General features: G+C 49.1%; 13 non-coding genes across 13 annotated transcripts; all 13 read left to right on the top strand.

The window, feature by feature from the left end:
* Positions 1-11,773: 11,773 nt before the first annotated feature.
* On the top strand, positions 11,774-11,862 carry trnay-gua (transfer RNA tyrosine (anticodon GUA)). The gene is given in 2 exon segments: positions 11,774-11,810; positions 11,827-11,862. It is a non-coding gene; the product is annotated as a tRNA-Tyr (tRNA).
* A 256-nt stretch (positions 11,863-12,118) lies between these two features.
* Positions 12,119-12,207, top strand: trnay-gua (transfer RNA tyrosine (anticodon GUA)). The gene is given in 2 exon segments: positions 12,119-12,155; positions 12,172-12,207. It is a non-coding gene; the product is annotated as a tRNA-Tyr (tRNA).
* A 610-nt stretch (positions 12,208-12,817) lies between these two features.
* On the top strand, positions 12,818-12,906 carry trnay-gua (transfer RNA tyrosine (anticodon GUA)). The gene is given in 2 exon segments: positions 12,818-12,854; positions 12,871-12,906. It is a non-coding gene; the product is annotated as a tRNA-Tyr (tRNA).
* Positions 12,907-13,155: 249 nt separating this feature from the next.
* Positions 13,156-13,244, top strand: trnay-gua (transfer RNA tyrosine (anticodon GUA)). The gene is given in 2 exon segments: positions 13,156-13,192; positions 13,209-13,244. It is a non-coding gene; the product is annotated as a tRNA-Tyr (tRNA).
* Positions 13,245-14,765: 1,521 nt separating this feature from the next.
* trnay-gua (transfer RNA tyrosine (anticodon GUA)) lies at positions 14,766-14,849 on the top strand. Its single transcript is given in 2 exon segments — positions 14,766-14,802; positions 14,814-14,849. It is a non-coding gene; the product is annotated as a tRNA-Tyr (tRNA).
* Positions 14,850-16,819: 1,970 nt separating this feature from the next.
* Positions 16,820-16,908, top strand: trnay-gua (transfer RNA tyrosine (anticodon GUA)). The gene is given in 2 exon segments: positions 16,820-16,856; positions 16,873-16,908. It is a non-coding gene; the product is annotated as a tRNA-Tyr (tRNA).
* A 101-nt stretch (positions 16,909-17,009) lies between these two features.
* trnay-gua (transfer RNA tyrosine (anticodon GUA)) lies at positions 17,010-17,098 on the top strand. Its single transcript is given in 2 exon segments — positions 17,010-17,046; positions 17,063-17,098. It is a non-coding gene; the product is annotated as a tRNA-Tyr (tRNA).
* Positions 17,099-17,323: 225 nt separating this feature from the next.
* On the top strand, positions 17,324-17,412 carry trnay-gua (transfer RNA tyrosine (anticodon GUA)). The gene is given in 2 exon segments: positions 17,324-17,360; positions 17,377-17,412. It is a non-coding gene; the product is annotated as a tRNA-Tyr (tRNA).
* A 2,553-nt stretch (positions 17,413-19,965) lies between these two features.
* Positions 19,966-20,054, top strand: trnay-gua (transfer RNA tyrosine (anticodon GUA)). Its single transcript is given in 2 exon segments — positions 19,966-20,002; positions 20,019-20,054. It is a non-coding gene; the product is annotated as a tRNA-Tyr (tRNA).
* Positions 20,055-20,305: 251 nt separating this feature from the next.
* trnay-gua (transfer RNA tyrosine (anticodon GUA)) lies at positions 20,306-20,394 on the top strand. The gene is given in 2 exon segments: positions 20,306-20,342; positions 20,359-20,394. It is a non-coding gene; the product is annotated as a tRNA-Tyr (tRNA).
* A 329-nt stretch (positions 20,395-20,723) lies between these two features.
* On the top strand, positions 20,724-20,812 carry trnay-gua (transfer RNA tyrosine (anticodon GUA)). Its single transcript is given in 2 exon segments — positions 20,724-20,760; positions 20,777-20,812. It is a non-coding gene; the product is annotated as a tRNA-Tyr (tRNA).
* A 235-nt stretch (positions 20,813-21,047) lies between these two features.
* Positions 21,048-21,136, top strand: trnay-gua (transfer RNA tyrosine (anticodon GUA)). The gene is given in 2 exon segments: positions 21,048-21,084; positions 21,101-21,136. It is a non-coding gene; the product is annotated as a tRNA-Tyr (tRNA).
* Positions 21,137-21,335: 199 nt separating this feature from the next.
* Positions 21,336-21,420, top strand: trnay-gua (transfer RNA tyrosine (anticodon GUA)). Its single transcript is given in 2 exon segments — positions 21,336-21,372; positions 21,385-21,420. It is a non-coding gene; the product is annotated as a tRNA-Tyr (tRNA).
* Positions 21,421-24,320: the final 2,900 nt, after the last annotated feature.

Here is a 24,320-nt window from a genome sequence, read left to right as displayed (position 1 = left end):
CACATGATTACCTGTCAATCAAATGGTTACCTTTCAATCACATGATCACCTGTCAATCAAATGGTCGCCTGTCAATCACATAATTACCTGTCAATCACATAATAACCTATCAATCACATGATCACCTATCAATCACATGGTTACCTGTCAATCACATGGTTTCCTGTCAATCACATGATTACCTGTCAATCACATAATAACCTATCAATCACATGATCACCTATCAATCACATGGTTTCCTGTCAATCACAGGGTCGCCTGTCAATCACAGTGTCACCTCGCAATCACATGATTACCTGTCAATCACATGATTACCTGTCAATCACATGATTACCTGTCAATCACATGATCACCTATCAATCACATGATCACCTATCAATCACATGGTTACCTGTCAATCACATGGTTTCCTGTCAATCACAGGGTCGCCTGTCAATCACATGATCACCTCACAATCACATGATCACCTCACAATCACATGATCACCTATCAATCACATGATCACCTATCAATCACATGATCACCTATCAATCACATGATCACCTGTCAATCACCGGCTCCACCTACAGACACATGACCTTTCACCCCCTCCCTCACACCGGCGTCCAGGATCCTGCAGGCTGGAGTCGGGGAACCTTGAGGGAACCCAAGCAGGAGAACATGGAGGCTCCAGACATGGAGAAGCTGTGAAGTTCAGGGAGAACATGCAGAGAAACGCAGCTCCCATCCTCTCCCGACGTCACCGAACCCCGAGACTCAACATCCGGGTCACGTGACCCGAGCCTGTCGCTTAGCAACCGAGGGTTGGGGGGGGGGGGGGTGAACTTCCTGTCCGGCGGACACAGGCTAGCTTGTGTTCTGGTTGCGGCGGCGGCGCCTCCCGTGAATATCAAGAAGGTGCCGGACCTCCTGCCGCCTCCGAGGACAGTGGTACGCCCGGAACGTACCACTCCGCTCCAATTTTCAAGGAAAAAAAAAAAAATAGTGAAATGAAACCCCAGATAAAGTGAGGATGGTGTTAAACACCACCCACAGGTGCGGGGAGATTTACTCCCCCTTCTTCTCCAAGCCTTCTCTTGCTTCCCCCGCCGGCCTTCAAGGTTCAACGCGCCCGGATTAAGATTTAATTAAACTGCACTTTTGCTCTTATCTTTTAATTCTTTCACTTAAACAGGGTTTGAAGAGCGCAGGGGTGAACGCCGCCATCGCGCTTTCATCGCCCGCTGGAGATCCACCCAGGAGTCACATGACCCCCGTCTAGAATGTTCATCCATTCGCATCTTCAGTGGCGGGAGCTCGCCGGCGCCCCCTAGTGGAAGCCCAGGTCCACCTCCAGTGGCCAAGATGCTGATCTTGCTTAGCAGAACATGGAGAACCCTTGGAACCACCAAGCTCATCCAGAATATTCCATTTCCTCTGACAACAAAAACTATGGAAGTCTCTTGACACAACATGGAGAACCTGGAGAACCTGGAGAGAACCCTGGCAGGTGCGGAGGAGAGCCCAAGAGGTTGTACGATCATTCATGTTCTGCTGATGTTCTGGATCTGTCTTCTCTGAGAGGAAGGATTTGGTCCTCTAGGAGGCGCCGCTCGGGCTCAGAGGTCTCCAGGAGCAGGAAGAAGGTCAAGAAGAGGTCAAGAGTGTCTGACAACAACAAAGATGGCGGCGGTGGAAGTGGTGGTCGTTCTGTTTCTGCTGCTAAGAAGAACCACGACAGCCTGGGAGGTCATTGAACACATCAAAACACCTGGAAGGAGAACATGGAGAGAACACAAAGGTTTCCCAGGTAGGAGAACAAGAAGGTCCATGTGGTCGGATTTGTTTAAATTTGCCCTTTTTATTTGGAATGGTTGAAATGGTTTCACCTAAATAAATCACAAGTAATGTAAATATACATGTAAAAATAATAAAATACAAGTATAGCGAGATACACAGGTCATCATCTTCCTCACAGCCAGAAGATCCCTGGTTCCAATGAGAATGAGAGGGTTGATGGTTGATCGTCTCCATATGACCTGAGTGAAAGGGTCAATAGTTGTATGCTTCTATGTGACCTGTGAGTGAAAGGGTCAATAGTTGTATGCTTCAATGTGACTTCTTAGTAAGGGGGTCAATAGTTGTATGCTTCTATATGACCTGTGAGTGAAAGGGTCAATAGTTGTATGCTTCAATGTGACTTCTTAGTAAGGGGGTCAATAGTTGTATGCTTCTATATGACCTGTGAATGAAAGGGTCAATAGTTGTATGCTTCTATGTGACCTGTGAGTGAAAGGATCAATAGTTGTATGCTTCAATGTGACCTGTGAGTGAAAGGGTCAATAGTTGTATGCTTCTATGTGACCTGTGAGTGAAAGGGTTAATATTTCAATGCCAAATTCTGCTTCTCAGGAAAGACATTGCAATCTGGACTATGCTCAGAAAGGAAAGGGAGGGAAGAGGGTTGCTCCTGAAAAGGATGAGATGGGGGATGAAGAGATATATGTATCTCCCCCGGCCCCGACCGGAGTTATTGGCACCCTTGGCGAGGAGGAGCCCAAAACGCCGTTAAAGTAACGAGCTAATCTTTAGCGGGGCTGCGATTACTCTGGAGGGCGCAGGAAAGAAATGTTTTCTTCTTTCTTGTCAGGGATTTCATTCTTTAAGTGAGGAGTCCTCTCTGGCCAGCGGGGTGAAAATGGCCCCCGGTACGATGAGAAGATGTAGCGGTTAGCGGTTTGTCTTTATTAGCATGGTTCTGGCGATTAATATCAACGTCGGCGCTGCCGAAGGCTAAGGAGGGAACGTGGGGGGATGTGTCATCACCAGTCAGAATTTGCATTAGCCACCCCGCGTAGCATGCTAACAGTGGCTCGCGCTCCCGTTGAACCGGCGTGATTCTTGAAGAGCCGTCTCCATTTCCATTATGAAAGGGCGAAAACAAGATGGACTTCTGCTCTTGCTAGTCAGCAGAACCCGGCGAATCAGGGACAACGAACTGGAAGTAGAAAAGAACAAGCCAGTCAACCCTGGAAACAAGATGGCTGCGCAAAGAAAGGCGCCGTCAGCAGTCAGCTGAAGCTAACAGCAGCGCCGCCGTTGAGGAATCCAGCAATGGAGGATCGTGAGCGCTAACGCTAACGGATGATAAACACTCAAATTAGCGCCGGCGTGTTGAAGGCTCCTGTCAACACCTCATCTCCTCCTCACCTCTCCTTACTCCCTCCGACCATTAGCACAATTAGCAAACTAGCTATTTTACTCCCCCCGGGGGAAGCTATTAAAGCATGATAATATGCTGCTCCCCCTCCCGAACACCCCCATCTTTCCACCATTTACAGGCGCTAAACGACGACTTCGGGAACGATGACGATGATGGGCGCCGACGTAGCATACGACCGAGGGGACAGGCGGCGCCGCGGCGTTTATCACCTTAGCCACTTCTTGAAGAAACTCCACCTGGGAGTAGGTGTAGGGGAGGGACATGTGGCCAGGAAGTGCACGGTGGTGGCGGCGGGGGGATTTAACGGAGTAATTAGCTGAAAAGCATCACGGGAGGTGCGCCGTGGTAGCTAATTGTCTCTGCTGCAGTAGCTACAGATGGCGTGCATGCAAAGGTAAACAGTACCTTGTATTAACCCCCCTCCTCCCTCCACAGGCTCTATAAACACATAAACACAGCTCCGCCAAGAAAACACAGAAGCTAATGAGTTAGCAGACAGCATCAACGCAGGAGGGGTAATGATGCTCAACCCCTACCGCCGCCGCCGCCGCCGCGTGTCGACAACCATTAATCAATTCATGCAGGTGTGAATGTGACATGGGGGGGCGTGCACGGCGGGGGGGGGGGGCTTAAAGATGACTGACAGATGGGTGTCGTCGAATGAGGTCTAGCAGAAGGTACCCCGAGAAAATTGCTTTCCTTGTCGGCGCGCGATGAGCCTCTTAGCTAGGATAGCTATTCATTCGTTAGATACTGTTTTGATATTTGGGGGCGGGGCTTAGCCTGGGTGAGTCACATGTCAATCGCAGGCATCCAAACATTCAGGCAAGCGTGGGAGAACCTGGAGGCTCCGCAGCGAGAGAACCCAGACAAGCATTAAAGTCCTTCATCCTAAAGCCTCTGAAGAAGAAGGCGACAGTCGAAGCTCCGCAGCCTCGACCGTGAAGAAACACTTTTTCCCCTCGCGCCAGGAATTTCAGCTCCAAATTAAAATGCAAATGAAGGGTTCCACAGAGGAACAGCAGAAGCAGGCGGGAGGTCGTCTCTGGAGGGGGAACGCAGACGAGTCCCTCCGACCTTCTGGATACCGGAAGCCGTGGACCCATTACTTCCACAAACTTCTAGTTCTCTTCCCGTCTTTTTTTGTTTCTTATCTCACCCTCTTACTCGTCTGCACCTCGACTTCCGCCTCATCGCTAGCCTCCTAGCCTCAGGCGTCTTATTTTTCAGATGTCCCCCCCCCAAAAAAAGTTGCTAAGCCCGCCCGAATTTGGCAGTTAGCCTCCTAGTTAGCCCCCCGGTCGGAACTTGCTAACTTCTTCTTGAAGCAACACAAGCTTCCCCCTCGGCTCCTCGGTTGAAATGAATCCTCCCCAGGACTACAGGTGGAAATTAGCTATGAGCTAAAATCTGGTACAAACATCTCTGCCTCTGTGCAGAGATTGTACGCCGTCCTAATAAACTTCTAAACAAACAAACTCTCAGTTTCCAAAAGCGCACAATAAGCTAGCTGTTGTTAGCCGGGCAAGCTTTTGCCGCCTTCTTTCGGCTTGATTGTGTTAGCATCCTAGCGCCCGCCACGTCCGGGGGGGGCGAACCACATGTAGGATCCACAACAGGAAGTGATGCCGTGGAGTTCTTCTGCTCCTAAATATTAGCAGTGCACATCCAAGTTAGCTCGTCCAGAGGGGTTGTTGCTCCGCTGCTCCCACCCTTCCGCTCTCGGGTTGAGAAGTGGTCGGGGATCTCAAGTGGTGTTTTTCTCGGTTACCGGATAGAAGGGCAGCCGCGCTTTTCCCTCGGCGGAGGCTCGGTCTGCACCGGCGTGGTCACGGGGGAAGTAATCAGCGCCGGAGCTTGCGGGCTAGCGATGGGGGGTCACGGTGGGGGCGGGTGGAGAAGCTACCCACGCTGGCGAGGGGGCTTTTAATGGCGCCGGCTAGCGCTAATTCAAAGCGCAGGGCTCTAGAGGTCGGAACCTGTCGCGCTAACGATGCCCCGCGTGTTAGCGTAGCCGGCACTGCGGCGCAAAGAACCCCTCGGTGCGGACGCCTTATTAAACCCGGGGCGGATGAATAAAAGACCCCATCTGGTCTCCGCACCCGGCGACAGGGTTTCCATACTTCTTTTTTACCGTGGCGCCGCTGAACGCCGCATGGGAAAGCTTCACCATGTGACGCTTTTAATGTCACTTAGCAAGCGGCGTCTCCAGGTCCGCCGTCTATTATAACCCCGCCGCCTCTCCTCGCCTCCAGCCCTGTCATGCAGATGGCGAACCTGGCGGCGGCGATAAGGCCGCTCAAAGGAGGCCGGCGCCCCGCTGACAGCATCTTTTCACCGCAAAAGAATCAATTAAGCCGCCTTGGAAATGCGGCGCCGAGCTGTCGTTCATCCCTCGCGGCGTCCTTTGAGCCGCGGCAAAATGAAGCAGTAAATAACAGACGCTGTGTTTGCATCCACGCCGGGTTCTTCTCGTCCGTCACCTCGCGGCGTTTCCGGCACCTTCAGGGACCGTCCGACGTATCGCCGTCCGCGCCTCGGACTCCCGATCGGCCGTGGAAATGATCGTAAATAACCGAAACAAATATCCGAGCAAGAGAACGTAGCCTGAACCACCTGGTGGTCCCGGTAGTGCTAGCAAACGCTAGCTATTAGCATGCTAGCTCCAAAGCTCCAGCGCCAGGACATCCATCCTTTAGGAACGTTCTTTCCTAAATAGAAGGGGAATCTTATTGTGTGTGTGTGTGTGTGTGTGTGTGTGTGTGTGTGTGTGTGTGTGTGTGTGTGTGTTCCATTAGGCTCCAAAACAAGGACTTCAATGGGATTCCCAAGTTGTGAAGAGCTCGTGAAAGGGACGTCAGATTCAAGGTGACCTGTTCACCACACACACACACACACACACACACACACACACACACACACACACACACACACAAACACACATTTTCAGCTTATATTTGGAAATGTGTCCAATTTGTTTATTTTATATAAACTGTGGTCCTTTCGGATAGGATTGGTTCCAGAAGTGGGTTCGTATGTTGTTGTTTTTTTTGGATCTTAAATGAGTTAATTTCTTCCACCAGCACCCAAGAACTCGCAAAATAAGGATATTAATGTAGAAAAAAAACCCTGAAAAAGAAGGATATTAATAATGTAAGGGACATCAAAAAGAAAAATCATGGTTATAGTGTGATATGAATCCTCAGCTCAGACAGGAGGCAGCCTGCTGCTGCAGCAGATCCCAACTTTTTATTAGTTTGTGTCTTCTTTTTTAAGTATTCTTTTTAAGTATTTTAATATTATAGATTTTTGTGGAGACATTTTTTCCTTATTTACTTATTTATTTCATTTTTTATAGATTACACTTTATATTTTGATCCTTTTTTGTTTGTTTTTTACTTATATTTTTCGCTAGCTTGAACTTGTATGTTCCGCTGCTGCCGCTCAACAATTTCCCAATAAACTTTTAATTCATTAAGATAATGAATTGATTTATTATTAATAATAATTATTAGAAATATGTTTTATTCCATTAAAATTAACTTCACACTTAAATAATCTTATGATGATTATTCAATTAAAATTAACTTAAATTTTTGAATTTTCGAAATTTAGAATTTTTGAATTTACGAAATTTTGAATTTTCGAATTTACGAAATTTTGAATTTTTGAAATTTTGATTTTTTTTTCGGATTTCGAGGATAAAATGTACTGGAATCGCATTTTGTATTATTTGCGTATAAAGCGATTTGCATCATATTAATGCGTATTCTGACATGGCCGCTTGTGGAAGCTCCCGCCGAAGAAGCTCCTCACCCGCTGTGAGGGATCCGGTTCTCCGCCCGGCCCGCTAAGTTCACCACAACCCAGAGGAGGAGGAGGAGGAGGAGAAGGTGGCGGCGGCGGCGGGGCGGCCAAACAAAAGCACAACAAAAGAATAATAAACACAAAAGCAAAAGACAAAGAGGCTTTCAACAAAAGAGGATTAGAACAAAATGGTGCGTTAGCGGCGCGGCGGGCGGGGAAGCAGGACGCGGCGGCGCGGAGCATACGGAGGCAGCGATAACGGGCAACGGCGGAGGGATGGAAGGATGGAGGGATGGAGGGATGGAGGGTGGAGGGTGGAGGAGGTTCTCGCTCCAGCTGGATGCGGCGGAGACGCCTCCCTTGAAATGGAAATGCGCCTCCGCCGTATGAATGTTTGATGGCGGCTGAGGCGCCACGCGCGGCGACGGCCAACAAGGCCTGAAATATACATTACAACTCCAGGCATTGTGTCGGCGGGCGGGAAGGTGTGTGAGGTGCGCACACACACACACACACACACACACTTGCACAATCCGAGACGTGCAATTGTACACAAACGCTCGACTTTGCCGAGTATATTTCCATGTTTGTTGGTCGCGGCAGCTGCTCCAAAACGTCAGGACACTTTAGATTCTGTTTTTTTTTTTTTCTTTTTCTGCACGCCATTAAAACGCACCCGCAGGGCCTCCGACGCTTTTTTTTTTTTTCACCCGTTCACCGTCGGGCCGTCGGGCCTCTCAGACAGGCGACTTCGCCTCCTTCTGTTTATGTGTCATCACCATTAGCTGGCAGAGATGACATGAATATCAGTGGCGCTAACGTTAGCTTCCAGAGTGTGACAAGATGGGCGAGTCGCTCCGCCAGGCGATGGCGGATCAGGACAAATGTTTTACGACCAGAAGCTCGAGTTACAGTGTCACCACGTCCAAAAAAACTTGTTCAATCTAAGTGTGCAGCGAGGGTAAACACACCAGACAAAACCAAATTCTTCTTTTCCCTCTAGGGTCTCCACAGCCACCTTCTCCTTGTAACCCTATTCTTTGGATCCTCCTCTCTCACACCAACTACCTTTGTATCTTCTCTAATGACGTCCATCCATCTTCTCTTTGGTCTTCCTCTAGACCTCCTGCCTGGCAGCTCCACCTTCAGCAACCTTCTACCCAGATCTTCACCACAGTTTGGACATGAACAGAGGAGTGTTCATGGCCAAACTGTCTCAGTCATACATGTCCTGCACCCCTGTGACAAAGTCTTCTTTTCCTTTGGTCTTTTCCCTTCAGGGTCTCCACAGCGAACCAACCTTCTCCATCTAACCCTATTCTCTGGATCCACCTACCTTCATATCTTCTCTCATGACGTGCATAGATCTTCTCTCTGGTCTTCCTCTAGACCTCCAATTCCAGCATCCGTCTGCCAATATCTTCACTCTCCCTCCTCTGTCCATGACCCAACCATCTCCAAAACATCTACCATGTGCCGTCCCTCTGATAGACTCATTCCTGATCCTCTCCATCCTGGTCGCTCCCAAAGAGAACCTCAGCATCTTCATCTCTGCAACCTCCAGCTCTGCCTCCTGTCTTTTGGTCATTGTTACTGTTTGTAGATCATCTCACCAGCGTCTCCTCCACCTTTCCTTTCATTCTGGCTGAAAATCTTCCATCTCTTCGTACCCCTGACTGTTTGTAGCTTTTGACAAGAATTTGCCATTTGACCAAATGTGACGGGAACCTTGTTTCCTGTCTAATGGGCAGCAAGGGTCATCACTCCGACAGGCTACGTCGCTCTTCTTAGGTACGCAAGTTTCCGATTCCTCAAATCGCAATAAAGAAGCCAAGGCTTTTCCCATCGTCCACCCGGTGCGAAACGTTTGTCGGCAGCTTCCCGCGATGCAGTCTTGCACATAAAACCGATTGTCCGAGTCCATCCGTGTGACCGCACTTCAACAAGTCCGTGACCTTCGCGCGAGCCGTCATCGGTCGGGAAAAGGGGGGCTACGAACGCTAGCGTTACGGACGGTACCGAAGCATTAGCTTCCGTTAGCTAACAGAATCTGAAGATTCATTCGTCCGTTCGATTCCGAGAAGCTCGCCACTTCGTTTCTCCGGGTTCTGCGGGTTCTCCTGCCCCGGGTGAACGGTCGTAGGTCTGGAGATCGACCGGTGTCGCGCAGTGACAGCTAGCCCTGAGCGCCGGATTAGCCGTATCGCTAACGATGAACGAATGAACGGTATTTTCCGATCGGAAATGGAAGTAAAAGCGTCTGAAAGATCCGGGCCGTTGAATGAAAGACAAGATGGCTGTGCGTCGTAGCGACAGTGACCGCGGCGAAGGACGTTGTTAATTTCCCGCGCGCCTGTCGCTAATCGTCCGGCTAATTGTTCCCTCCCGTTCCCGCGGCAACTCGTTCACGGGCCATTTAGAGCGCGGCCAGGTTCGTCCGACAGGAGCCCGAAAAACCATAACGTGACGGCGGCCATTTTGCCATTTTAAGGTTGCAGCCTCACACACACACACACACACACACACACACACACATGCAGGCGTGCTGTTATATATTTTTCACATCAATCAAACAGTTTGATTTTCACTCCGCTTGTCTTCACTTTCTTTTATTTCAGCAAACGCCGCTTCTGAAACCTCTGAACCAATCACAGCCATCTGGTGTGTGTGAGTGTGTGTGTGTGTGTGTGTGTGTGTGTGTGTGTGTTCATGCCTCACGCCGCAACCATTTGTAGTCGATTCCTCAAGTCGCCTTCTTCTACAGATTAGCCGACTGTTAGCGACAATGCTAGCTTTTCGTGTGAAATCAGTGATGCATCTGGTCATCCGGTCGAATTTTCATTGACGAAGGTGAGACGACGGTGGTTAGCTTGATGCTAAGCTAACGCGTCGAGTTGTTGGGCTTTTTCAGCGGATTAAAAATCCGCCGCGGCGCCGACGCAGAGCCGCTCGTTCTTCACGCGTCCCCGGAAGACGCTCGCGGAAGTTTTGTGAATAGATCCCGACGGTAACCACGGCAACCAGCGGCGATACACAAATAACCCCCGATCTTGAAGATCCTCCTGGAGGACCTCGTTTACCGGCGAAAACCGGACGAGAGCCTCGCGCGAGACGTACGCCCCGTCGGCACGGCAACGCACGGCGTCACCCAATCCCGTCCTGTTCCACGGAAAGGTCCGCCCTTAGCTTTTAGCGTTAGCATCCGTTCATATCAACACTGTTAACGAAGGCTGGAAATGTAACATCTGTTCTGGACTCTGAAACCCCCGTCTTCCTTCTTGCCGGTCGTCCTTTTAACTCCGCCGCCCCCCGAACGGACGGCGCCATAAAGTGCGTCTGTAGTAATTACAGCCTTCCGACAAACAGCACCAACCGTCCGACGCGCGGCGACTTCCTGTGCTTTTAAGCAGCTTATTTCCACCCTCACAGCAAATTAGACACTTTGTGCTAAATCGACCGGCCAGCTCCCTGTCAGGGTTTTAATTGTGTAAACAAAAGCCGGCGCCGGCTCACGCCACCCTCCCCTCTAGTGCACGCTAGCTCCCGCGCCGCCGCCGCCGCCGCCATGAAGGCCTCCTGGCGTCAGCGGAATGGCACGTTCACGCTTGGTTAATTTTATTTTTCTTTCAACGCAGGAACCTCTTAAAGCCGGGCCGTAAAAGTTGAGCGACGCGGCGGCCCTGCTTTCCAGAAGCTTCCGTTACACAAGGATAGAAAATGAAATGGCGCCGATTCCGGTGCTTTACCCGCTCGCTTTCTTAGAAACGATGGCATTCGGCCTCCGATGCGTTCAAGAACAATCGAAAAAGGGAGGAAATCGAAATGCCGGCGAATCTAAAAGGTCTTTAAGGTTGAATTTGTGTCCTTTCGTCGTTGTCGTTTTGGGCCGAAAGCACGCCGGAGCGTAGCCGCAACCGTTAGCGCGTTAGCTAGCTTCCCCTTTTGTTTCTTCTCTGAAGGCTTCATCTGCCGCGACAGCCGGAGTCTTTTCGGCGGTTCATAAAGATGAACGTCTCGTCATCCGGAGCGAATCGTCCTGGAGTCCGTATCTCCAGACTGGTATTGTGAAAAATGACCCGTTAGCCTGAAGGAGCTCCCCGGACGTTGACATTTTGCCGCCGTTTGTGGAAATTGGATAACGGAGACCCCATGAAAGCCCCGTCCGCCTTTTGTGCCAGACGGAGCGATGAATTATTCATAGTCGGGCTAATTTGGGCCGATTGGACCGGAGTCAAAGGCGACGGGACCATCTGCCGCGCACCATCTCCCGCTTTCATTAGGCCCGCGTACGTTTGTCTCCGTTCGACGCGCTGTTTATGGAGCTCCGCGGACGAACGGCGGCAGGACGTCGAGGCCGGTTGACCCGCACCTTCTGTGGAAGGGAGGGGAAGGATTCTTAAAACTGGGTGGAAACGCAGAAAGAGTGCCTATGCTAGATGCTAGGCTACACAAACTTGGATACACACTTGCCCCCTCCCCTTCAGACTTGTAGGAACCAACACAAGATGCTAATCTTGGGCCGTTTGGGGAAGATGGGATTTTTGTTGTTGCTCAGTGTTGTTTGTTTACTAGTGCATTCATTGCACATTATCTTGAGGATGTTATTTATATATTACACATTCTAAATTACATATAATCACAAAAAATGTTCTGAATTCTTGAGTGTTTTCTGTCGTACCCTCATTCTTACAGGGAAGGAGTTGCCCTGAACGTTTTTCATTGGGGTATGAGTTTATCGGGAAGTGCTTTTGGCACTGTTGGTTCCCTTCGATAGCTCAGCTGGTAGAGCGGAGGACTGTAGGAGTTTGATGGTAGTCATCCTTAGGTCGCTGGTTCAACTCCGGCTCGAAGGAAACCCTTTTTGTGGTGTCCTTGTTGACTTGTACATACTGATGTTTGGCCCTTCATGTATCCGTCATTGCTCATTTGTCCATATTGGTCGTTGACTTCTTTGCTCCTCACCAGGCGACACTCTTGAGTCTGAACTGGATCACAAATCTTTGTGAAGGTCACAGCTTCATCTTGTTTTTCTTCATGTATCAATCCTTTTCCAAGTGCGTGGGACATCAGTTGGAGATACCGGCTGTTTTCTACATGTGCAATACTTGCCCTTCGATAGCTCAGCTGGTAGAGCGGAGGACTGTAGGAGCTCAGCTGTGGGCATCCTTAGGTCGCTGGTTCAACTCCGGCTCGAAGGAGGAGTTTTGATTGTATGTCCCTGTAGGCTACATGTCTGGAACCAGGAGTTTGTCATTTGAAGTTCAGAGAGTGTTGTGAGGTTGAATGGCGCAGCTCTCCTGTCACTAAATCCTTCCTTGTTTTGTTTAGCAGCTCCTCGAATGGACTCCAGCATTTCTTCTGAACTGTTTTTCTTTGATGCGTTTGATACGTACCTGTTCCCTTCGATAGCAGAGGCTGTAGGAGTTCAGCTGTAAACATCCTTAGGTCGCTGCTTCAACTCCGGCGCAAAGGAGTTTCCTTTTTGTGGTGTCCTTGTTGACTTGTACGACTTGTCGATGTTTGTCCCTTCACGTATGACTTCTCTGCTCCTCGCCAAGCAACTCTCTTGTATCTCAACCACTTTTGACCTTGCATCCCTGTAGGATTCGTGTCTGGAACCAGGAGTTTCACATCTGAAATTCAAAAAAAGAATCAAAGTCGTACTTCAGTGTTGAATTTGTGAAGTCCCTTCTTCTGTAAATCCATCCTTGTTATGTTTAGGAGCTCCTCGAATGGAGTCCAGTGTTTTTGGAACTATATTCCTTTGGTACAATTTGTCCTTGACAGTGTCCTGTGACACATACGTCCCCTTCGATAGCTCAGCTGGTAGAGCGGAGGACTGTAGGAGCTTGATGGTAGTCATCCTTAGGTCGCTGGTTCAACTCCGGCTCGAAGGAGATCCTTTTTTGTGGTTGACTTGTACATACTGATGTTTGGCTGTTCATGTATCCGTCATTGCTCTTTCGTCCATGTTGGTCATTGACTTCTTTTCTTCTCACCAGGCGACACTCTTGAGTCTGAACTGGATCACAAATCTTTGTGAAGGTCACAGCTTCATCTTGTTTTTCTTCATGTATCAATCCTTTTCCAAGTGCGTGGGACATCAGTTGGAGATACCGGCTGTTTTCTACATGTGCAATACTTGCCCTTCGATAGCTCAGCTGGTAGAGCGGAGGACTGTAGGAGCTCAGCTGTGGGCATCCTTAGGTCGCTGGTTCAACTCCGGCTCGAAGGAGGAGTTTTGATTGTATGTCCCTGTAGGCTACATGTCTGGAACCAGGAGTTTGTCATTTGAAGTTCAGAAAGTGTTGTGAGGTTGAATGGCGCAGCTCTCCTGTCACTTAATCCTTGTTTTGTTTGGCAGCTCCTCGAATGGACTCCGGCGTTTCTTCTGAACTATTTGATTATTTTGATACGTACCTGTTCCCTTCGATAGCAGAGGCTGTAGGAGTTCAGCTGTAAACATCCTTAAGTCGCTGCTTCAACTCCGGCGCAAAGGAGTTTCCTTTTTCTGGTGGACTTGTACGACTCGTGTCCATGTTTGTCCCTTCACGTATGTTGGTCGTTGACTTCTCTGCAATCCTCTACAATCAGGAGTTTCAGATTCGAAGTCAAAAAAAGAGACAAATTGGACATTTTGCTCCCTTCGATGGCTCAGTTCAACTCCGGCTCGACGGAGGAGTTTTGAATCCAGTGACAAAGGCAGATTTGTAACTGTTGTTCTCCGTCTTTGCCCACCAGCCTGCGTCCCCTTCCTGTCCTGAAGCCCCGAAAGGATCTAAAAACACCTGACAACCATGAAGGATTGGCGGTCAGGAACCGTTCAGCAGGAATTCAGGTAATGCTGTTTTTCTAAAATTGACGAGGCAGCGGCTGGAAACAGAAAAGTCATTTTCACACTTTTACCCGGCTTGAAGTTTTGAAATAACTTCAACGGCAAGGCGCTCGAAGGCAGCCGGTCTCAGTGTCGGACACTCGTCCGTCTCCATCGTTTACGTCCGCCAACCCACACCTTTTGTTCTCGGTCGCCTTCTTCTCGAGCTTTGAAGAATCTGTCCTTCCGGATCTGAAGTTGCCGAAATGATCCAAGAATCAATGGGTAAGATGTCTGTGGAGGTCACGGTGAATTCAAGTTGAAACCTTCTTGTCGTGGCAACTGGACTTGTAGTTCCGCACTTGAAGATGTTTCAGTCCTCATCCCAGAGGCTTCTTCAGTTCCAGTGACCCCAAGCGGAGTTTCCCAATGGAACTGGTTCTGGGCAGGTCTAGGTTATGGTGACTTATGTAAATGGAGGAGTTGAAGGGCAGAAACTAGATCTACAGGGGTTGTGATGCTAATAGGGGTGTTATGTTAATGGGGGTTGCTATGCTAATGTATGTCGTTCATTGGGGACAAAGTAGTGGGATTACCTGGGCTGGAATATGAAAAGGTAAAGCTGAAGAAAGGGGTGAAACCTCTTGGACCACAAGGACTGAGGCTCAGGTGGAGGTTCTGGAGGTGGGTCTTTCCTGGTTGCTTGGAGGGTGCAGAAGGGGCTGGTACTTTTTAAGCGGTAGAATTCACTGAAGATGCGATTGTTGGGTTTCTTTGAGCCAGATCGGACGTCAGATTGGACGTCAAAAGTCAGACATCTCTTGTCACTTTTTCTCTAAATCGTTCCTTGTTTTGTTCAGGCGCTCCTCGTCCAGTGTTCCTTTTGAAAGATGGTCCTTTGGTACGTTTTTGTTTCATAGTGTCCTCCTGGTATTTGCGCTCCCTTCGATAGCTCAGCTGGTAGAGCGGAGGACTGTAGGACTTGTAGGCATCCTTAGGTCGCTGGTTCAACTCCGGCTCGAAGGAATACTTTTATCTGAATAATTCAGTCACAAATCTTTTTGAAGGTCACAGCTTCATCCCTCTGTTCCCCAGTGTAGATCCTCTTCCAGCTGTTGGACATATCAGATGGAGATACTTGCTGTTATCTACATGTGTGGCTTCTAAAGCAGAGGACTGTGGGAGGGCAACAACAGGCATCAATAAGATGTCGGTTCAACTCGAACTCAAAGGAAGTCTTTTGATTGTGGTCTGAAATCAGGAGTCTCAGTTTTGAACTTCAGGAAAAAAAGGGATGGATTCAAAGTTGAGCATCAGCGATCTCCTGTCACTCATCCTTAAGTCACTGGTTTGACTCCGGCCCAAAGGAGTTCCCTTCCCGTGGTGACTTGTATGACAAGGATTCATGTTTGACTGTTCACGTATCGCTAGTTGGTCCATGTCGGTCACTGAATCCTCTGCTCCTCGCCAGGCGACCCCTTCTCGCTCGGAGGAGGTTTGGAAACGAGTCCCTTCGCATCCCCCCTTCGAGACCGGTACCCTCCCTTCATTCCCCGCCGGTGCAGATGCTAATTCGGGGGTAAAAAGTTAACGATGCTGCAGATGATCCCTCTTTAAAGGCCTCCTCGTATCCTCATCGGAAAGAAAAAAAAAAAAAAGGTTCACGCATTATCTTAAAATCTTTGTCGAGAGCGAGCGGGAGCGAGACAGCTCTCAGCACTTCCGTCTTAAGTGCCGCTTCCCGCGGATTTCAAAGTGCTCCCCTCAGCGCCGCCTTTCAGGAAGCGTCTTGAAAGGTGGAGGTGCGGGGGCTTCTGTTCTCGCGCTCTTGCATGCACGCCGCCAAACTTCTCGGGCCTACTTGTAATATTTGATGTCTGGCGGAGCGCTTCGTCTGTATTGTCAATCAGCGTCTGCATTTTGACTTTTTCTTTTTCTTTCCGACGCGCTTGCACGTGCGCGCGCACGCCTACAAGGTGATTCGGGTTCGACAGATACTCCCCGGCGCCTCTGTGCCGGTGACAGCTGTAGCCCTGGGCGTTCTTTTCCTTCTTTTCTTTGCGGTTCTTTTGTCCGGGAGTCTGCGGATTGAACCCCGGTCTTTCTCACCCTGCGGGAATTTCTTTGGGATTATGCTTGACCTTTGACCCTCAGAGCCGGGAAAGGTCGAGGTGGCCGCAAGGCTAAAGCTAGCGGGCTAATTTATGCGCCGGTGCAGCATGAAGAATGAGGTTTAAGGCGCTAGGCTACACGCGCCGACCCGCTGATAACTCAATGTACCCCAAAAGCATACATATATAAATGTTTATGTATATTCAAAATACCGCATGTAGGCTTTTTGCCGTCAGGAGTCCAAGGTTAATTCTATCCCTGCGGAGCATAATGGGATCGGCTCGGATTCCTCGCCTCCCCGCGTGGGCGGAGGCTCATTCGTATTCAGGGTTCGTCTGCTCGCCGTCCGGAGGTGATGCCCATGAAGGCGACCGGGCGAAGGGAACTTTGAGGGAGAACACTATACAACTGAAAAAAAAATAATAACGGTAACGCTCAAGGTCAGTTTTTCAAGTGACGGCGCCGTGGTCCTGGGTGGACGCGCATGAAGGAGATCGAAAATATCTAATACATTTATGTGGAAACAATATACATCCATAAATGTATGAAGGTGTCCCTGAGTTATAGCATTGAAGTACCCTTATGCCGCTTTGTCTTCAAGAGGCGGTGGTCACAACGTTTTCCATTCTACGACTTCGTGGGTCGAGTGGTGGACCGGGATCGCTCGTTCACGGACTTACTTAGGTCGCAGGTTGGACTGAAGCTCGAAGGAGGGCGATGAAAAGTCCTTCAAAAGTTGTTTGAGCTCCAAACGCGTCCGTCTCAGTTGCCTCAGTCTGACTTTCCAGATCGGAAGACGATTCGATGAATCTTTGCCGAGGTCACAGCTTTATGTGACATGTCAGTTGGAGATACCACCTCTTTAGCTAAACTTCTGCGCCTACCCTTCGATAGCTCAGTTGGTAGAGCGGAGGACTGTAGGAGCTTAGAGATGGACATCCTTAGGTCGCTGGTTCAACTCCGGCTCGAAGGAAGACTTTTGATCAACGTCCTTGTCTGGAAATAGTACTTCCAGCAAGACAAGAGACAGAGTTGTATGTCTGTGTTGCATTTGTGACAAGCAAGGACCTCCTTCCTTCGATAGCTCAGTTGGTAGAGCGGAGGACTGTAGGCATACCGCAATGGACATCCTTAGGTCGCTGGTTCAACTCCGGCTCGAAGGAGTGCTTTTGGGTTCGTGTCCTTGTAGGATGCAATGAAAAACATATCTTTCAGACTCACCAAGTGTCACAGATCGACAGTGACCTCGGGAACTTCTCTGGTACTCTCGCTTCTTCATCAGAGGATGCTTTTGGGAAATGTTTTTGTGACCTTTGCAACTTGCAAAATTCAATAACAAGTCAAAATACAAGAAGTGCAAGAATTCAACCTCTGGCGAGGCATCTGTACCTTCGATAGCTCAGCTGGTAGAGCGGAGGACTGTAGGAGTGCATGGGCAGGTATCCTTAGGTCACTGGTTCAACTCCGGTTCGAAGGAAGGCTTTTGTGGTGTGCGATGACAAATCCTTCTCAATTTAATGGGATTTTCTTTTGGTTCATCAGTGCCGGCACTTTTTTTCTTCCTCACCTGCCCCCGTACGGCAAACAGAGCCGATAAGATCCGCGAACACCTCTTCGACTACCGTGAAGAAAGTGATGCACCTCTTATATCAGCTTGCTAATATTCGGGCAGGAATCCTAGCTGCTAGCGTTAGCTTCAGTTGGATCTCGAGCAAGCGTCCTTCCAATCTAGAGGTCGGGCCTCCGAGTTCCCTGATTTCCTGCCCAAACGTCCCTTGGCGAGACGCTGAACCCCCCGATGTCCTGGATCGCACCTTGCATGGTAGCTCCGCTGGCGTCGGAGTGTAAAGAGTGAACGTGAAGTGCTTTGGAACCAGGAGGCGTTGCGACACAAGTCTTCTTCTTCTTTCAGCTTTTCCCTTCAGTTGTCGCCACAGCGAGTCAACTTTCTCCATCTAACCCTATTCTCTGGATCCTCCTCTCTCACACCAACGACCTTCATATCTTCTCTCACGACATCTATACATCTTCTCTTTGGTCTTCCTCTAGACCTCCTGCCTGGCAGCTCCACCTTCAGCATCCTTCTACCGAGATCTTCACCACGGTTTGGACATGAAAAGAGGAGTGTTCATATCCAAACCATCTCGGTCGTCATTTTGTCTCGGGCATACATGTCCTGCACTCCTGTGACAAAGCGTTCTTCTCCTTTGGGCTTTTCCTTTCAGGGGTCTCCACAGGGAATCCACCTTCTCCATCTCACCCCATTCTCTGGATCCTCCTCTCTCACACCAACTAACTTCATATCATCTCTCACTACGTCCATCAACCTTCTCTTTGGTCTTCCTCTAGACCTCCAATTCCAGCATCCGTCTACCAATATATTCTCTATCCCTCCTCTGTCCATGACCCAACCATCTCATCCTGGCTTCTCTGACCTTCTCTCCAAAACATCTAACATGTGCTGTTCCTCTGATAGACTCATTCCTGATCCTCTCCATCCTGGTCACTCCCAAAGAGAACCTCAACATCTTCATCTCTGCAACCTCTAGTTCTGCCTGCTGTCTTTTGGTCATTGGAACAGTTTCTAGTCCAAACATCATCGCTGGTCTCACCACTGTCTTGTACACCTTTCCTTTCCTTCTGGCTGATGTTCTTCTATCTCTTGGTACCCCTGACACTTTTCTCCACCCATTCCAACCTGCTTGGACTCGTCTCTTCACCTCTTTTCCACCGGCGTTCCAACATAATTCCCGTGCCGTCCGGCCATTTTTAATATTAGCTTGTAACATCAATTTGATCATTATTCAAAACACAATTTTTCTTTATCTGCGAAAGCACTACACAAATACATAAATATATTTTTTTTTTTTCTACCCGCTTAGCATTCCTCCCTCGCCGAGCGCCCGCTGCACACTGGAGAGTTTCTTTAAGTAAACTCGAGGCAACTTCGGCGCGTAAAATATTTAACAGACGGGTTATTCCCCAAAGTGTCTGTCACAGAAAAGAAAAACTTGTCTAAACCTGTTCTCCTTGCTGCTCGTTTCTCCGGCTGCTCGATAGCTGTCTTTTTTTTTCCGCCCCCTCTCGCGGCACCAACGCCTTCCTCGCCTCCTCCGGCTTCCGAACATTTCACACACGCTTTCTCCATCTATTCCGCTAATCCCCTCTATCAATTTAAGTCGGTGTGTGTGTTTGTCCGGATCGATACGTATCCTCCCGTCGGCTCGCCCGGGAGAGGATTTGGGTTGAATGCTGAGTTAGCTGCGCCGCCGCGGGTCCGTTAGCGCGGCTTGTGAAGCTTCAAATTTTCTGCTCCTCCTGCGAGGAATTATTAACAACACCTTGCATGATCCTTTGGACAAGCAGGGCCACGCTTAAAGGAGCGGGACCGGCCCGATTTGGAGGCGGAGTGGCGCCGCCGGTACCCTTGACAAATGAAAGGGGAAGTGGGCGGGGCCATCGCAACCCTGACGGACCAATTGCGGAAGAGGTCTTCGTTTCGAGTCGTCGAGCGCCGTGCCGAGTCCAGGGGATTCGATGACAAAGGCGCGACCCTTCCATCGCTCGCGTGGTCAAGCGAAGCCCTTTGGGAGGTTACCGACCGGTATCCTCGGGTCACCGGTCCTTGGAGTGTCCTTGGAGAACTCGACAAACAAAACAAGCATCTGGTTTTTTTTGCTCTTACAAGCTCAACATTTCTTGGAAATTCCTCAATGTTTGTTTGCCTGAAAGCGACGATAGATCTCTTTGCCCTTCATTCGCTCGGAAGGCCGGAGGAGGGCGAAGACAAGTTTGAAGGTCAAAACTGGTGAACCTTTTGACCTCAAAGGGTTGACCGACATCTTTCCCTTCCAGTTCACTTCTCGCGCAGAGTTTTGGGGAAGCATTTCAGTCATCTGTTGGAAATATCTCAATACCTTTTTGTCTGAAAGTGTCAATAGATCCGTTTTGTACCCTTAGCGTTTTTGAAAGTTGCCCTTCCATTGCCGACTCTGTATTCTATAAAAATGTCGGGAAAGCCATGTCGATCCCTTCGATAGCTCAGTTGGTAGAGCGGAGGACTGTAGAAGCTCAGCTGTAGGCATCCTTAGGCCGCTGGTTCAACTCCGGCTCGAAGGAGTTCCCTTTTTGTGGTGTCCTTGTTGACTTGTACATTCTGATGTTTGGCTGCTCATGTATCCGTCATTGCTCTTTCATCCATGTTGGTCGTCGACTGCTTTGCTCCTCACCAGGCAACACTCTTGAGTCTGAACCGGATAACAAATCTTTGTGAAGGTCACGGCTTCATCCAGTTGTTCAAGTGTCAGTCCTTTTCCAAGTGTGTAGGCATCAGTTGGAGAGCCGCTGTGTTATACAAGTCTGGTGCCTGCCCTTCGATAGCTCAGCTGGTAGAGCGGAGGACTGTAGAAGCTCAGCTGAAGACATCCTTAGGTCGCTGGTTCAACTCCGGCTCGAAGGAACAGTTTTGATCGTCCGTCCTTGAGGGATTCTCATCAGGAGTTTCAGAGTTAATGTAAAAAAAAATAGATCGACTGTAACTTGTATGTCAGAGATCTCCTGTCGCTTATTATCTGAATCCTGCCATGTTTAGTTTTGGAGCTTCTCGAATGGAAGTTTTGGGATCATGTCCTTGACCTTGTCCAAGTTCTCTGACCTTCGAGCTCTCAAGGTCACATGGTGTCTTGCTGAGATCAACACTTTGGAAGTTGCTTTTTGGACCTTCCTAAGTCCATATCCCTTCTCAATTCAAGGAGCAATTTGAAGGTCAAAAAAGGACAATGTCCCGTCCCTTCGGTAGCTCAGCTGGCAGAGCGGAGGACTGTAGGGGTTCAGCAACAGGAATCCTTAGGTCGCTGGTTCAACTCCGGCCCGAAGGAATAGTTTTGATCGTGTGTCCTTGTCGAGTCCTGGAATCAGGACTTTTGGGAATCAAGTTGAAAAAAAGAAATATAGTCATAGGTAAATTGTTTTGAGATGGAACATCAGTCATGTTCTGGCAGTGACTCTCTTAAATCCTTGATTGTTCAGAGCAGAGGCCCTTCCATGGAGTTCCTCTTCTCAGATATGTACCTTTGACGGTTTCTCTAAATGTGTCCAGAACTGCTTCTGTTCCCTTCGATAGCTCAGCTGGTAGAGCGGAGGACTGTAGGACATAGAAACCGGTCATCCTTAGGTCGCTGGTTCAACTCCGGCTCGAAGGAACCCTTTTGGAGTCGCATCCTCGTAGGATTGGAATCATGCTTCAAGTCTCCAAGAGTCTCAGATCAACAGAAGACGTCCTCAGGCCACTCAACCTCTTCCTTGTGGGACTTTGTTTTTGTGTCCTTCCAGCTTTCTATTCAAGATCTGAAGGTCAAGAAAACAAGGAAATTGTTTGACCTAAAATTTTAAGCTTTGTGCCCTTTGATAGCTCAGTTGGTAGAGCGGAGGACTGTAGAAGATACCAGACATCCTTAGGTCGCTGGTTCAACTCCGGCTCAAAGGAGCTTTTTTGAGTTTGTTGAACTCGATAATAAGTCTTTCTAAAGGCAACAGATTCTGATGTTGGGTTCGTTTGATCCGTTGCACTTGTACATCTTCACTTTCGACTCCTCTTTTATTCAACAGTCGACTGAATTCTGTTTCAGCACTTTTGGAAACAGGTCCATCCAGAAACATTAATACTCCATCAGTCTTTACAGGGATTCCCAGAATCCATGATTGGTACGCTTGGCAGCTACTCAAACGTAGCCTTTCTTTCGATTTCCGTGTTTAATCGTCGGATCCGTTTGCTTTTACACACTCGTCCATCTCTGCCGTTCCCCGAACGCCATCCCTCGCTCGAGATTTGAAGAGCTTCTCCTTCCGGGAGTCTTTAAAAGGGTCCAAAAACAAGGGGTATGGTTGTCCTGTTTGTCTGTCGGTATGTCCATCCACCTCACCTGGTTGTTCCAAAGTGTCACCTAGCATCTGGTCACCCCTTCCATGCTTGACGTCCTTGAGTTGCTGGTTCATGTTTCTGACATCCTAGAATTTGGGATTTGTATTCAAGCTGGTTCCTTCTCTCTGCAGGTTCAGGGTCTCCCTCATCAAAACCTTCCCCGCCTTCACGTTTTTTGTTTTTCCTGTGGATTCGAATTTGCAGACTGGGTTCTTGGGTTCAGTCACGACTAGCTGAACGTTTCATGACACGGACGAAAATCCCGTGACCGTCGGATTCGGACGAGTTCACGTCAACCTTTCCTCCTTCGAGCTCTTCATTTATCCGTCCGTCTCCTCGCGGCCGCTGCTCGATACCGACTACGCCTCGGTATCGATTCGTTCGCCCTCATCGTTTGAAGCGCGTAAGAAATTCCGAGGCGTAGAAAAAGATACCCAAATCTAACTCGGCCTTTTGAGATCAGACGTCCGGAGGGAGCTGGAGTAGAAGAGCCTCCTCCCTGTCCGGAGGAGTTCCAAGGCGAGGAGGAGGAGCTCTGGAGACCCGTCCTCTCCTGGGGTTCGACCCCGAGCAGCCCGGGGGGGAAACCTCCTCCGTTCAGCATCGAAATCTCAGAGGATTCCCGAAGGAGCGGTGCAGGATAATCTGCGGGCGGAAGGGCATGGAGGCTTGTTAGCACAGGCGCTAGGAGTGGAGACTCATCTTCAGCGGCACAGAATCCTCTGCTCTTTGCTAGCTGAGATATGTTTTCTAGTTGCAGGAGTTGCATGGGGGAGAACAGGGTCTTTAAAACAACTTGCATGAGTTTGAGGCTAACGGTGAGGCTAACGATGAGGCTAACGGTGAGGCTAACGGTGAGGCTAACGGTGAGGCTAACGGTGAGGCTAACGGTGAGGCTAACGATGAGGATAACAGTGAGGCTAACGGTGAGGTAAACGTGAGGGTAATGGTGAGGTCATTGGTGAAACTAATGTTGTAGCTAATGGTGAGGCTAACAGTAAGGCTAACGGTGAGGCCATTGGTAAAACTAATGGTGAGGCTTATGGTGAGAATAACAGTGAGGCTAACAGAGAAGTTAACGGTGAGGGTAACAGTGAGGTAATTGGTGAAACTAATGTTGGAGCTAATGGTGAGGCTAACGGTGAGGCCATTGGTGAAACTTTTGGTGAAGCTAACGGTGAGGCTAACACTGAGGTTAACAGTGAGGCTAACGGTGAGGGTAAGGGTGAGGCTAACAGTGAGGCTAACACTGAGGTTAACAGTGAGGCTAACGGTGAGGCTAACACTGAGGTTAACAGTGAGGCTAACGTGAGGTAATCGGTTAAACTAATGTTGTAGCTAATGGTGAGGCTAACAGCAAGGTTAACGGTGAGGCTAACAGTGAGAATAACAATGAGGCTAACGGAGAGGTTAACGGTGAGGGTAACGATGAGGTAATTGGTGAAACTAATGGTGCGGCTAACGATGAGGGTGAGGGTGAGGCTAACAGTGAGGCTAACACTGAGGTTAACAGTGAGGCTAACGGTGAGGGTAAGGGTGAGGCTAACAGTGAGGCTAACATTGAGGTTAACAGTGAGGCTAACGATGAGGCTAACACTGAGATTAACAGTGAGGCTAACGGTGAGGCTAACACTGAGGTTAACAGTGAGGCTAACGGAGAGGTTAACGGTGAGGGTAACGGTGAGGTAATTGGTGAAACTAATGTTGTAGCTAATGGTGAGGCTAACAGTAAGGCTAAGGGTGAGGCCATTGGTAAAACTAATGGTGCGGCTAACGGTGAGGGTAAGGGTGAGGCTAACAGTGAGAATAACAGTGAGGCTAACGGAGAAGTTAACGGTGGGGGTAACGGTGAGGCCATTGGTGAAACTTTTGGTGATGCTGATGGTGAGGCTAACAGTGAGGCTAACAGTGAGGTTAACGGTGAGGCTAACAGTGAGGTAATTGGTGAAACTAATGTTGTAGCTAATGGTGAGGCTAACAGTGAACCTAACGGTGAGGCCATTGGTGAAACTATTGGTGAGGCTAACGGTGAGGCTAATAATGAGGCCATTGGTGAGGCTAACAGTGAAGCTAATGATGAGGCCATCTGTGAAACTAATATTTAGGTTACAGTGAGGCTAATGTTGAAGCTAACAGTGAGGCCATTGGTGAAACTCTTGGTGAGGCTAACGGTGAGGCTTACGGTGAAGCCATTGGCGAAAGTAATGGTGAGGCTAACAGTGAGGCTAATGATGAGGCCAATGGTGAAACTAGGATTTGGGTTAACAGTGAGGCTAATGTTGAGGCTAACAGTGAGGCTAATGGTGTGGCCATTGATAAAACTAACGGTGAACCTAACGGTGAGTCTATTGGTGAAACTATTGTTGAGGCTAACAGTGAGGCTAATGGTGAAATTATTGGTGAGGCTAACGGTGAGGCTAACGGTGAGGCTAACGATAAGACCATTGGTGAAACTCATTGTTAGG

This window comes from Fistularia commersonii, chromosome 35 (assembly GCF_037954325.1).
Source record: "Fistularia commersonii isolate RoL2024-O1a breed Wild chromosome 35, RoL_Fcom_v1.0, whole genome shotgun sequence".
Classification (NCBI taxonomy): Eukaryota; Metazoa; Chordata; class Actinopteri; order Syngnathiformes; family Fistulariidae; genus Fistularia; species Fistularia commersonii.
The sequence above is the reverse complement of the archived record's forward strand: the minus strand, read 5'-3'. Positions and strand labels throughout refer to the sequence as shown.